Source organism: Pinus tabuliformis, chromosome 7, assembly GCF_031772625.1.
Source record: "Pinus tabuliformis cultivar Carrire ecotype Pingquan chromosome 7, CPIR1, whole genome shotgun sequence".
Classification (NCBI taxonomy): domain Eukaryota; kingdom Viridiplantae; phylum Streptophyta; class Pinopsida; order Pinales; family Pinaceae; genus Pinus; species Pinus tabuliformis.
Genome location: NC_142293.1, coordinates 1,694,343,339 through 1,694,355,549, shown reverse-complemented (window position 1 = coordinate 1,694,355,549; position 12,211 = coordinate 1,694,343,339). Strand labels below are relative to the sequence as shown.

At 37.4% G+C, this 12,211-nt stretch overlaps 1 pseudogene; it reads left to right on the top strand.

Annotated features, from left to right (window-relative positions):
• Nucleotides 1-12,000, top strand: part of LOC149255038 (uncharacterized) — a 92,653-nt pseudogene extending 80,653 nt beyond the window's left edge.
• The last annotated feature ends 211 nt before the right edge of the window (nt 12,001-12,211 follow it).

Genomic DNA, 12,211 nt, shown 5'->3' with positions numbered 1-12,211 from the left:
TATGGGCTTACCACACTATTGTAAAAACATCAACTAGTTTTACCCATTTTCTACTCGTTTATATGTTTGGAAGCCGTATTACCTCTTGAATTTGAAATTCCATCTCTTAAATTAGTTATTGAATTATTACCTGCTACCTCTGCAGACTAAGAACGCTTTCTACACTTATCCCATCTAGATGAAAATCGTCGTAATTCCGTACTAGATAGTGAAGCTCACTAGAAACGTGTCAAAGCCCAATACAATCAGAACATTAATCCTCGTACATATTCAAAAGGTGACCAAGTCTTGGTATATGATCAAGCTCATGACAAGTTAGGTGCAGGGAAATTTGAGCCCATGTGGCATGGACCTTACATCAGAAAATGTGTGTTAGCTAAAGGTGCCTATGAGATGATTGATTATGATGGAGTTCCTTTGGGAAAACCCAGAAATGGTCTTTACCTAAAGAAATATTTCGCATAAGTTTTTGGTGAAGATTTGTAGATTATTTACCATTTCTACGTATGTGTGGTAGATTAGTGTTTTTTACTGCTTCTTCTGCTTATCTCATTTTTACACTTGATTTGCAGATGTCGACCTTTTCTTAGACTTATATTGGCTTTGCTAATGGTGCTAGTCGTAGTAATTAGAATTTATCTTCCGCAACCTGGGTTATCTATTCACCTAGTAACGAGTTAGTCTGTATTCACGGAATATGTCTCGGTCAAACAATGAACAATATAGTGGAATATACTGTAGTCATTGAGCTATTGGCTGATGCCATCACATTTGGTATCCGATGTGTAGTCATTAGGTTAGATTCACAACTTGTAGTATTACATTTAAATGGTGTCTATTCAGTTAGGAGACCAACCATGTTAAGGATGTTTTTTTGAGTCTGTCTCTTGGAAAGACAATTTGATTATATCGAATATCAACACATTATGAGATATTTAAACACATTGAAAGATGCATTGGTTAATCATATGTTAAATACACATTTGCAACATTTGTAAATTAAAAACAATATTCATTCATACATTGATCGAGATAAACATAGATAAAAGTAACATATTTTTCATTAACATAGAGTTTGGGTGTGTCTATAAAATATGTCATTCGAGGACATAAGGCCCCGTGGCCTTTTATTTTCTGAATAGTACGGAAACCAAAAGGTCAATAATGGTCCTAGAAACTAGAACAACTAGGCATGGTGATTCTCATGATAACACACGAGAGCACGAGCAACTCGATGCAGCAAACATCTGAGCAACCCGGGAAACCCAACTACATGCCTTTGATAGGCGCGTGGAATGTCATCAACTCTAGTCTCTAGGATGTTGACATTCAACCTCTCAAGGTTGTACTCCAAATCTATCAGGATGTCATCCGCCTCTAGGTTTCCTGCCATAGCAACTATAGGATGATCGTCTCAACTATCATACTATATCATCCTGGCTCATCGGGTTGGACCCACATCTGCACATACATTTCAGACAATTATCCCCTGAAGACAAAAAAACACTTAAAAATTAAAAAACTTTGAAAATATGCCAAAGTGAGAAAATATTACCTAGATCACCCCACTGAGCTCCGACTGGAAGTGGGATATCAGGGTCACCTTTGTAATCTATCCTGACAATAGGAAAGTGCACGATCGAAACAATTTGTTGGCTTACCCAGTCAAAAAACTATATCGTATACCTCACTATAGGACCATCATCGCCATGGTGTGCCATCAATGCAACCCACCTCATCAAGCATGGATCCCTCGAACTCCTCTCATCTACCTTAATATGTTGTCACTAAAGAATAGGAACCCTTTCTAGAGTAAAAGCAACTAGAATGGCACCATAACTGAAATTTTCCAGTTTACCATTCTTTCACCTAGTTAACTGGCCCTTCATATTCACCATTATTGCCTTGCACCAGTTGTATACTGTGGAGTCCCAACATTCCATGATCGTCTACATCTGTGCCTAGGTTTCTAAATGGAGGGCAACACTACCATACAGTTTGAAAATAGTGAAAGAAATGGTCCTCAAGGGTAAAAGTTCGATGGACTGAATGTCATTCCATCCATATTTGGGTAGTGCACCCCTAAAAAAGCGCCGTAAGTATCCATTAGTAGTTTCCCTCTATGCTCTCGATCCAAAAAGTGAAAGATCGACTCCCAAATGAGATAACACAGTTAGGAAATATATGTCATCAACATCAATGGTGAGGCAATGATCAACAATCACGAAACACTGTTCTTGGACATTCCATGTCCTCACCAACCATGTCATCAGATCTACCTGGGCTTTCATCCTAGGGATTAGCAAGTATTTCAAGAGGCCACAATTACTGAGAGCCTACAAAGTGACTTGATCCACCAAAGTAGCCACATCATTGGCTTTGTGCTCCCTTTCCCTCCATTCCATTTTTGAGCAAGCAAATGACCTGAAATGACCATTTTAAAGCAGTTATAATATTTCTTGAAATTCATTTCATGTTTTTTGGGCCCCAAAGTTTGTTTTAAAAATAGCCCATGGCGCCTGTGTGACCGCCCTTTTATGGACAGGATGCAGCTGTGCGGAAATTTCCAGAAGAATTCCACACAGGCAAAGAATTTCTGTATGGAAAGTTGTATCGACCTGCACAAGCCCGATTGAGAGAACCCGCGTAGGGCCGACAACGCATTTTTGGACATATCTTTGTCCCACAAAACTAAATGCAAGCTTAAAATGAAAAAATAAATGGATAGAAAGCTAAATTATGGAAAAATCTTCTACCCAGAGGAAATGACACGTGATTTCGTCCATCGGTTGGCTTGGAATTAGTCTTGGAAGTTTCACGGTAAAAACCCCTCTCTCTGCTCTCAACTGGTGAAAATGAAAATGGTAAAAAAAAATTATTTTTTCCCACTTTTATAATTTTTTTAAGCTTAAAAAATATTATTTTTTATATTTTGAATCTTTTTAAGAGGGAAAACACCCGTTTGAGCAGTTATGACGAGTTATTGAGTTTGAATGTGCAGGATCATTTACCGAGTCAATATGAATAATTTTTGACATTTCAGTAGACTTTTATCGCTTTTTATGCTCTTTAAAAGTTACAAAAAGTGAAAAAATTATGAAGTCTTCTTTTAAGCCCTTTTCAAAATTTTTCAAAAATGAAAAGATTGCCGAGTAGTTGCTTTTTCAAACTTGTAAAAGTAAATGAGCAACTTTCCACTCAGTGTAATTTTATCCCTTTTGCATACTGAGTCAGGACTATTTAAGAAAAAGATATACATTGATAAAAAATGGTCAATAGAGTGTTCTCTTGTATTATTTTATCCTTTTTCGGACCTGAGAGAATAAACTGACAAAAAAGAACCTGATGGAGTCTACTTAAGTTTTTATTCTGACTCTCTAAAAATGAAAAACATCGAGTTTTAATTTCTCTAGGCTCATTAAAATTTTATGGTTAAAGAGCTGAATGAGTTTTCGTTTTGTGTCTTTTTCAATCTCTTAAAGGAAAATGACATCGATTTACACCTTTACTGGTCTCGTTAAAATTAAACGATATATGACTCATTAAGCATGACGAGACCGAACCATTCCTTCTTAGGGTTTATTAAAAATATTCGATGGACTCATCCGAAGGATGAGCTTACAGTCCAAGCATATGTTATCCTCCTCAAGATTGTAAAAAATAAAGGGGTACTTTCCAGTAATGGTGGGGGAAACTGGGGAAGGTGTCCATTTTACATCATTAGTTAAAAGGTAGCATGTCGCTCTTGAACACGACACTCCATCATATTCATGTTCGGGTTGGGAAATCCATTTGCCTTACATTTAATCAAACCTCATTGAAAGTCTTCATTGTTTTGGGTATTATCATTGAGTCAAATGCTTCCAAATCATTATAGTGTTGTTATGTCTAAGAGAAGTTCAACCTTGGTTCAAATCCTTTGCCTTACATCCTATACATCTGTGAAAATCTGCTCTTATCAAAACTGAGGTTGAGAAATTGCTAAAGGCAGGATTCATTTACTGTGTTCCTTTAACCGACTGGGTATCAAATATTGTGCCCATTAATAAAAAGAAAGGAACTATTTGAGTGTGTGTTGATTACCAAGATATCAATAAATCTTGTCCCAAGGACAATTATGCAACTTTGTATATCGACTAAATTGTCGACGACTATGCTGGAAATGAAATTTTTTTCCTTTATGGATATATTTTCTGGCTACAATTAGATAAACATGCTCCCTTCCAATCAATATAAAACCGCATTTATATGCCCATGGGGAAATTTTTATTATCACAAACTCCCATTTGGCCTAAAAAATGTTGGCACAACATTTCAACGAGTAATGTCTTACGCATTCCACGATATCAAGCATATTATTCAACCTTATTTAGATGACCTCCTGGCTCATTCCATGAAACGACAGGATCACCTAATGCACTTAAAAGAGATTTTCATTAGGTGTCGACATTAAAATACTCGCTTGAATCCACACAAATGTGATTTTTGTGTGCAATCTGGTCGCCTTCTAGGTTTCATCATTTCAAAAGAAGGAATTGATGTTGATCCACTCAAGGTAGAGCAAATTTTGAATTTGCCTACTCCTTCTAGCCTGACTCAACTCCAAAGTTTGCAAGGGAAAGCAAAGTTTTTGCATAGATTCATCCACAATTATGTTGAGCTAACACAGGGTTTAACTCGACTATTGGAAAAGGGTATTCCATTTTTCTGGGATGAGCTTGCTGATAGAGATTTTGATGCATTAAAGCATGCACTGACTAATGTGCCTTTACTACATCCACTCGATTATCATCAAGACTACTTTATGTACTTAGTTGCATCTGTGCCACCATTGCCATGGTGTTAGTCCAAGAGGATGATTCTAGCAGTGAACATGTGATTTACTACTTGAGCAGGAGTCTCACTAGAACTAAGATTAAATAAGCACATGTGGAGAAGCTAGCCTTGGGAGCTGTGCAAGCTATTCAATGATTTTGTCACTATATAATTTTCTGAAAAACGACTCTCATTTCATATTGCAACCCAATGATGTATATTCTCATGAAACAACTTCTAGGGGGGAAATAATCGAAGTGGATAGTAATTTTACATGATTTTGATTTGGAATTTGAAAAATCCAAATCAAAGAAATCCTTGGTTTTCGCCGAACTATTGTGTGACTTTCCCCATACTGACATAGAAACAATAGCAGAATATTATTTTGCTAACGAATCTCTCTTTCTTATTGGTGTGTTAAATATGTGGTATGGAGACATCATTATATATCTCCAAACAAAAACTTTTAGGCCTATGTTATCCAAAATAGATCATCAGTGAATCTGATACCAATCCAAACAATACAACATTATTAGCAACAGCCTTTATCGTCGTGGTGCCAATTCTATATTTCGATGTTGTTTAACTCTTGAAGACGCTGAGAAAACTTTAAATAAATGCCACTCTAGAGCATGTGACAGTCACATGTCTGGGTATGCTACTATCCAAAATATATTACGTGCTGGCTATTTTTGGATGTTAATGTTTAAAGATTGCGTCACTATAGTATGAAAATGACATAATTGCCAAATTTTTTATCGCAAATTGTGAGCACCTCTCACTCCTGTTCACCCAATCGTAGATGTCGATCCTTTTGCTAAATGGGGCATCGATTTCATCACTTGTAACCCTCACTCGGTTAGGAGGCATGGATATATCATCCTTGCAGTCGATTACTTTACAAAATTGGCCGAGGTGATGCCTACGTATAGAGACGATGACGAAACTATAGCTATTTTCATTTTCAATGATGTGATTGCTGAGTTCGACATCCCACAAGCTATAGTTATATACCACGGTAGTCATTTTCACAACTTGATGATGGTTGAACTGTCCGCACAGGCCTCCACCATGATATCTCTACTCCATATTATCCACAAGCTAATGGTCAGGTCAAAGATGTTAATAAAGTTTTAACCAGTATGATTAAATGGATAGTTGGTACCCATAAAGGAAACTGGCACTCTATGCTATTTTCAGCACTGTGGGCTTACCGCACTACTATAAAAACATCGACCGGTTTTACCCCTTTTCAACTCGTTTATGGTTTGGAAGTCATATTACCTCCTGAATGTGAAATTCCATCTCTTAAATTAGCTATCGAATTATTACCTGCTACCTCTACAGACAAAGAATGCTTTCTACACTTATCCCATCTAGATGAAAATCTTCGTAATGCCGCACTGGCTAGTGAAGCTCACTAGAAACGTGTCAAAGCCCAATACGATCATAACGTTAATCCTCGCACATATTCAAAAGGTGACCTGCTCTTGGTATATGATCAAGCTCATGACAAGTTAGGTGCATGGAAATTCGAGCCCATGTGGCATGGACCTTACATCATAAAATGCATATTAGCTAAAGGTGCCTATGAGATGATTGATTACAATGGTGTTCCTTTAGGAAAACCCAGAAATGGTCTTTACCTAAAGAAATATTTTGCATAAATTTTTGGTGAAGATTTGTAGATTATTTACCATTTTTAGGTATGTGTGGTAGATTAGTGTTTTTTACTGCTTCTTCTGCTTATCTCGTTTTTACACTTGATTTGCAGATCTCAACATTTTCTCCGACTTACATTGGCTTTGCTAATGGTGCTAGTCGTAGTAATTAGAATTTATCTTCCATAACCTGGGTTATCTATTCACCTAGTAACGAGCTAGTCTCTATTCACGGAATATGTCTCGGTCAAACAACAAACAATATAGCGGAATATAGCGCAGTCATTGAGCTATTAGCTGATGCCATCACATTTGGTATCTGGCATTTGATCGTTAGGTTAGATTCACAACTCGTAGTATTACATTTAAATGGTGTTTATTCAGTTAGGAGTCCAACCATGTTAAGGATGTTTTTACGAGTTCGTCTCTTGGAAAGGCAATTTGATTATATCGAATATCAACACATTCTGAGATATTTAAATGCATTGACAGATGCATTGGCGAACCATGTGTTAAATAGACATTTGCAACATTTATAAATTAAAAACAATATTCATTCATACATTGATCGAGATAAACATAGATAAAAGTAACATATTTTTCATTAAAATAGAGTTTGGCTGTGTTTACAAAATATGTCATTCGAGGAAATAAGGGCCCATGGCCTTTTATTTTCCGAATAGTACTGACACTAAAAGGTCAATAATGGTCCTAGAAACTAGAAAAACTAGGCACGACAATGCTCATGATAACACATGATAGCATGAGCAACTCAATGCAGCATACATCTGAGCAGCCTGGGAAACCCAACTACGTGCTTGTGATAGGCACGTGAAATGTCATCAACTCTAGTCTCTGGGATGATGGCAGTCAACCTCTCAAGGTTGTACTCCAACTCTATCAGGATGTCATCTGCCTCTGGGTTCGCTACTGTAGCAACTATAGGATGCTTGTCTCGTCTATCGTACCATCTCATCTCGGTTGGTCAGGTTGGACCCACATCTGCACATACATTTAAGACAATTAGTCCCTAAAGATAAAAAACACTTAAAAATTAAAAAACTTTGAAAATATGACGAAATGAGAAAATCTTACCTAGATCACCCCACTGAGCTCCGACTGGAAATGGGATATCAGGGTCCCCTTTGTAATCTATCCTAGCATAGGGAAAGTGCATGATCGAAATAGTCTGCTGGCTTAGCTAGTCAAAGAAACTCTATCATATACCTCACTACAGGATTGTCACTGCCATGGTGTGCCATCAGTGAAACCCACCTCATCAAGAATGGATCCCTTGAACCCCCCTCGTCTGCCTGAATATGCTGTGGCAGAAGAATAGGAACCCTTTTTAGGGTAAAAGCAACTAGAATGGCACCATAACTGATATTTTTCAGTTTACCATTCTTTAACCTAGTCAATTGGCCCTTAATATTCACCACTACTGCCTCAGACCAATTGTATATTGTGGACTCCCAACATTCCACAACCATCTGCATCTGTGCTAGGGTGGTTAAATGGAGGGAAGAACTGCCAAACAATTTTCAAATAGTGAAAGCAATGGTCCTCAAGGGTAAAAGTTCGATGGAATAAATGTCAATCCGTCCATATTTGGGTGGTGCACCCCTACAAAAGCGCCGTAAGTATCCATTAGTAGTTTCCCCCCATGCTGTCAATCCAAAAAGTGAAAGATCGGCTCCTAGATGAGAAAACACCATCAGGAAATATATGTCATCAACATCAATGGTGAGGCGATGATCAGCAATCACGAAACACTATTCTTCGAAATTCCATGTCCTCACCAACCATGTCATCACATCTACTTGGGATTTTACCCCAGGGATTAGCCAGTATTTCAAGATGCCACAATTACTAAGAGCCTGCAAAGTGGCCGGATCCGCCAAAGTAGCCATATCATTCGCTTTGTGCTCTCTTTCCCTCCATTCCATTTTTAAGCAAGAAAATGACCTGAAATGGCCATTTTAAAGTAGTTAGAATATTTCTTGAAATTCATTTCATGTTTTTTGGGCCCCAAAGTTTGTTTTAAAAATATCCCATTGTGCCTGTGCAACTGCCCTTTTATGGACAGGATGCAGCTGTGCGGAAATTTCGAGAAGAATTCCGAGCAGGCAGAGAATTTTTGTATGGAAAATTTTATCGATCTGCATGGGCCGATTGAGCGAAACCCACACAGGGCTGAGTGCACATTTTTTGACAAATCTTTGTCCCAAAAAAACAAATGCAAGCTTAAAATGAAAACGTAAATGGATAGAAAGCTAAATTATGGAAAGACCTTCTACCCGGAGGAAACGACGCATGATTTCGTGCATCGGTTGGCTCAGAATCAGGCCTGGAAGTTTCACGATAAAAACCCCTCTCTCTGCTCTCAACTGGTGAAAATGCAAATGGTAAAAATAAATTACATTTTCCCACTTTTATAAGTTTTTTAGCTTAAAAAATATTATTTTTTATATTTTGAATTTTTTTAAGAGGGAAAACACCTGTTTGAGCAATTATGACGAGTTATTGAGTTTGAACGTGCAGGATCATTTACGGAGTCAAGATGAATCATTTCTGAAATTTTATTAGACTTTTATCGCTTTTTATGCTCTTTAAAAGTTACGAAAGGTGAAAAAACTATGAAGTCTTCTTTTAAGCACTTTTAAGACTTAAAAAAAAACGAAAATATTGTCGAGTACTTGCTTGTTCGAACTCGTAAAAGTAAATGAACAACTATCCACTCAGTATAATTTTATCCCTTTTATGGATTGAGCCAGGACTATTTATGAAAAAGGCATACGTTGATTGAACATAGTCAATAGAGTTCTCTCTTGTATTATTTAATCCTTTTTCAGACTTGAGAGACTAAACTGACAAAAAAGAACCTGATGGAGTCTACTTATGTTGTTTTTATTTTGACTCTCTAAAAATGAAAAACGCCGAGTTTTACTTTCTCTGGGCTCGTTAAAATTTTATGGCTAAAGAGCCGAATGATTTTTATTTTTCTGTATTTTTCAATCTCTTAAAGGAAAATCACATCGATTTACACCTTTACTAGACTTGTTGAAATTAAACAGTATAGGACTTGTTAATCATGACGAGACCGAACCATTCCTTCTTAGGGTTTGTTAAAAATACTTCGATGGACTCATCTGAAGGATGAGATTACACTCCAAGCGTATGTTATCCTCCTCAATCTTGTAAGAAATAAAGGGGTACTTGCTAGTAATGGTGGGGGAAAATTGGGGAAGGTGTCCATTTTACATCATTATTTAAAAGGTAGCATGTCGCTCTTGAAAATGACATTTTGTCACATTCATGTCCAGTTTGGGAAATCCATTTTCCTTATAGTTAATAAAACCTCATTGAAAGTCTTCATGGTTTTGGGTATTATCGTTGAGTCAAATGATTCCAAATCATTATAGTGTTGTTATGTGTTTAAGAGAAGTTCAACCTTGGTTCAAATTCTTTTGCAAAATCTTAGCCTTCATTCGCATCGGCCATCCTTGATTTAGTCCTTGCAATTATTTTCAAAACTTGATATCATGTTTCGTTTCGTAGGCTTTGCTACGACGAATCACTTCCTATCGACTTGAGCTCATCATATAGGAAGATGATTTAGAAACCTTCAGTACCTTGAAGCCTGCATGCCTTAATGAAAGGTTTTTCACTGTTGGGCACAAAACCTATCTATCTTTTCCTTACATTTTCACCTATCCTTTCATCTTTTTTGCACCAACTAATATGTATTACTTGTGATAAACTTACAAGGTAAACCTCCCTTCTAATGTCTCTTGGAATATTAAATTGATGAAGTAAGTTCACACTGGGTTTTCCCATGAGAACTACTAAACCTTGCTATTTTCACAGATTTCGGTGAACAAGTATTGCATTCGTAGCTCGTAACAACAATCCCACATTTACAACAGCTGTTTGGCATCGGTGCAACAACATAACCAACTCTCAGCTTCTCCCAAGCTTATTTTGGATCTTTATCACTCTCTCTCGACAATTAGTTGTTGTTCTAACAACTGTATATTTTTGGGCATTAGTTGCCAAATTCGGGAGAATATGTTGTTCTCATGTATTTGTACAAAAGGGGTTTTATTCCTGCGCAAAGGGTTTAGTTGCGCAGAGACAAACACTGTAACAGTTTCTTCTATACTAATTGAATGCGAGCAAGTTTGTTGTTCTCTTCTTAGCTGTGAGTTAACATAGCCCTGATCAGAGAGTTGGGCCTGCTCTTCTGATCAGGTGCTGTGTATTTTCTGTATGTGTGTTGTTTTTGTTATTGTGTGCTAATTTCTTATTGTTGTTACAACTCTTTATTTAATTGTTGTGAATGCCTTTTTAAGTTCTGCAATTTATTTCTAATTACTGTTATAGCGATGCTTTGATTCTTTAACTGTGAATCCTTGGTTTATGTTAGATTGTAACCTTTCCCCTGCATATACCTTGTGCATTACCTTGAAAATTGTATGCACCTGGATTGATAAATTAATGTGGAAAAGGGTGGAATAGTTTATTCACACTCGGACACCAACATTTTGGTGCCATTGCCGGGGAAGGCTAACAAGGTGCAAGACATGATCTGTATTGACCAAAGGATCAATCTCTCATCTTAGGGAGGGAAGTGATACCCTGCTCTATGTCTGAGCTTAGTATTTTGATTTTTATTGTTATTTATTGTTTTTGGGCCGAGTCGCTTGCTTTGGTTAATTGTTCTAAATTTTTCTGAGTTGTTAAAACCCAATCTCTCGTCTTGGGGAGGGAATGGTATTTTGACACCCTGCTCCAGGTCTTGAGCTTTAGATTTCTTTTTATGCGTTTTCTTTTCTTGTTTGGTCTCTTGTCTTGGGGAGCGAATGGTCTTTTGACACCGAACACTTATATCCAACAAATCATCGTAAAATATGAATTAGAGGCATCTTCTCATGTTGCCGTGAGGGAAGGAACTCGAACAAAATCAGAGGGACAATCTATTGAACAACCAGTGCTATCCACAATACCTCCTGTTTATTCAACACACCAAACCCTTCCAACAACAGAAGAAGTATGCATAAGTGTACCTTATGAAGGAGTACCACTACTGGTAACAGAGGAAGAAGAAGTTGCAAGCATAAGATCTGAGGAACCAGCCCATTCTAGTAAGGAAGGAGAAGTTGCAGGAAAGGGGTCTAAGGAATCAAGCCATTATGATAGGGAGGAAGGAGTTGTAAGGGTATTCATATCACCACGGGATAAGGGGAGTGCTGTTAAAGCAACTCAAACTTCTGTGACAAGACCCCCTCCATCATTCCCTGCAAAACCTGCTGAAATTCCCAGTGATTATTGGAGGATATTCATGGAACCCACAACCTCTATGATTGACTTCCCAATTGGGGATCTTGGGACTGGTGCACCAACGAAGCCCATTCCTTTGACAGCTTTACCTAGCTTTCATGGGATGACTTCTGAAGACCCTGACACGTTCCTTTTTGAATTTGATATTATGTGTCAGGGATATGACTACATAACTGATGCTTAGAAACTAAAAATCTTCCCTGCTACATTAAAAGGGACAACCCTGCGATGGTTTATGGGTCTAGGAGGAAAGACTATCTCCACATGGGATGAGATGAAAACCTCTTTTCTGGAGAAGTATCAGGATTACTGCAAATCTCAGGATATTAAGGAAGAAATTTTTAAGTTCATGCAGAAAGAAGATGAGAATATGGAGGATTGTGTGGAACGTTTTA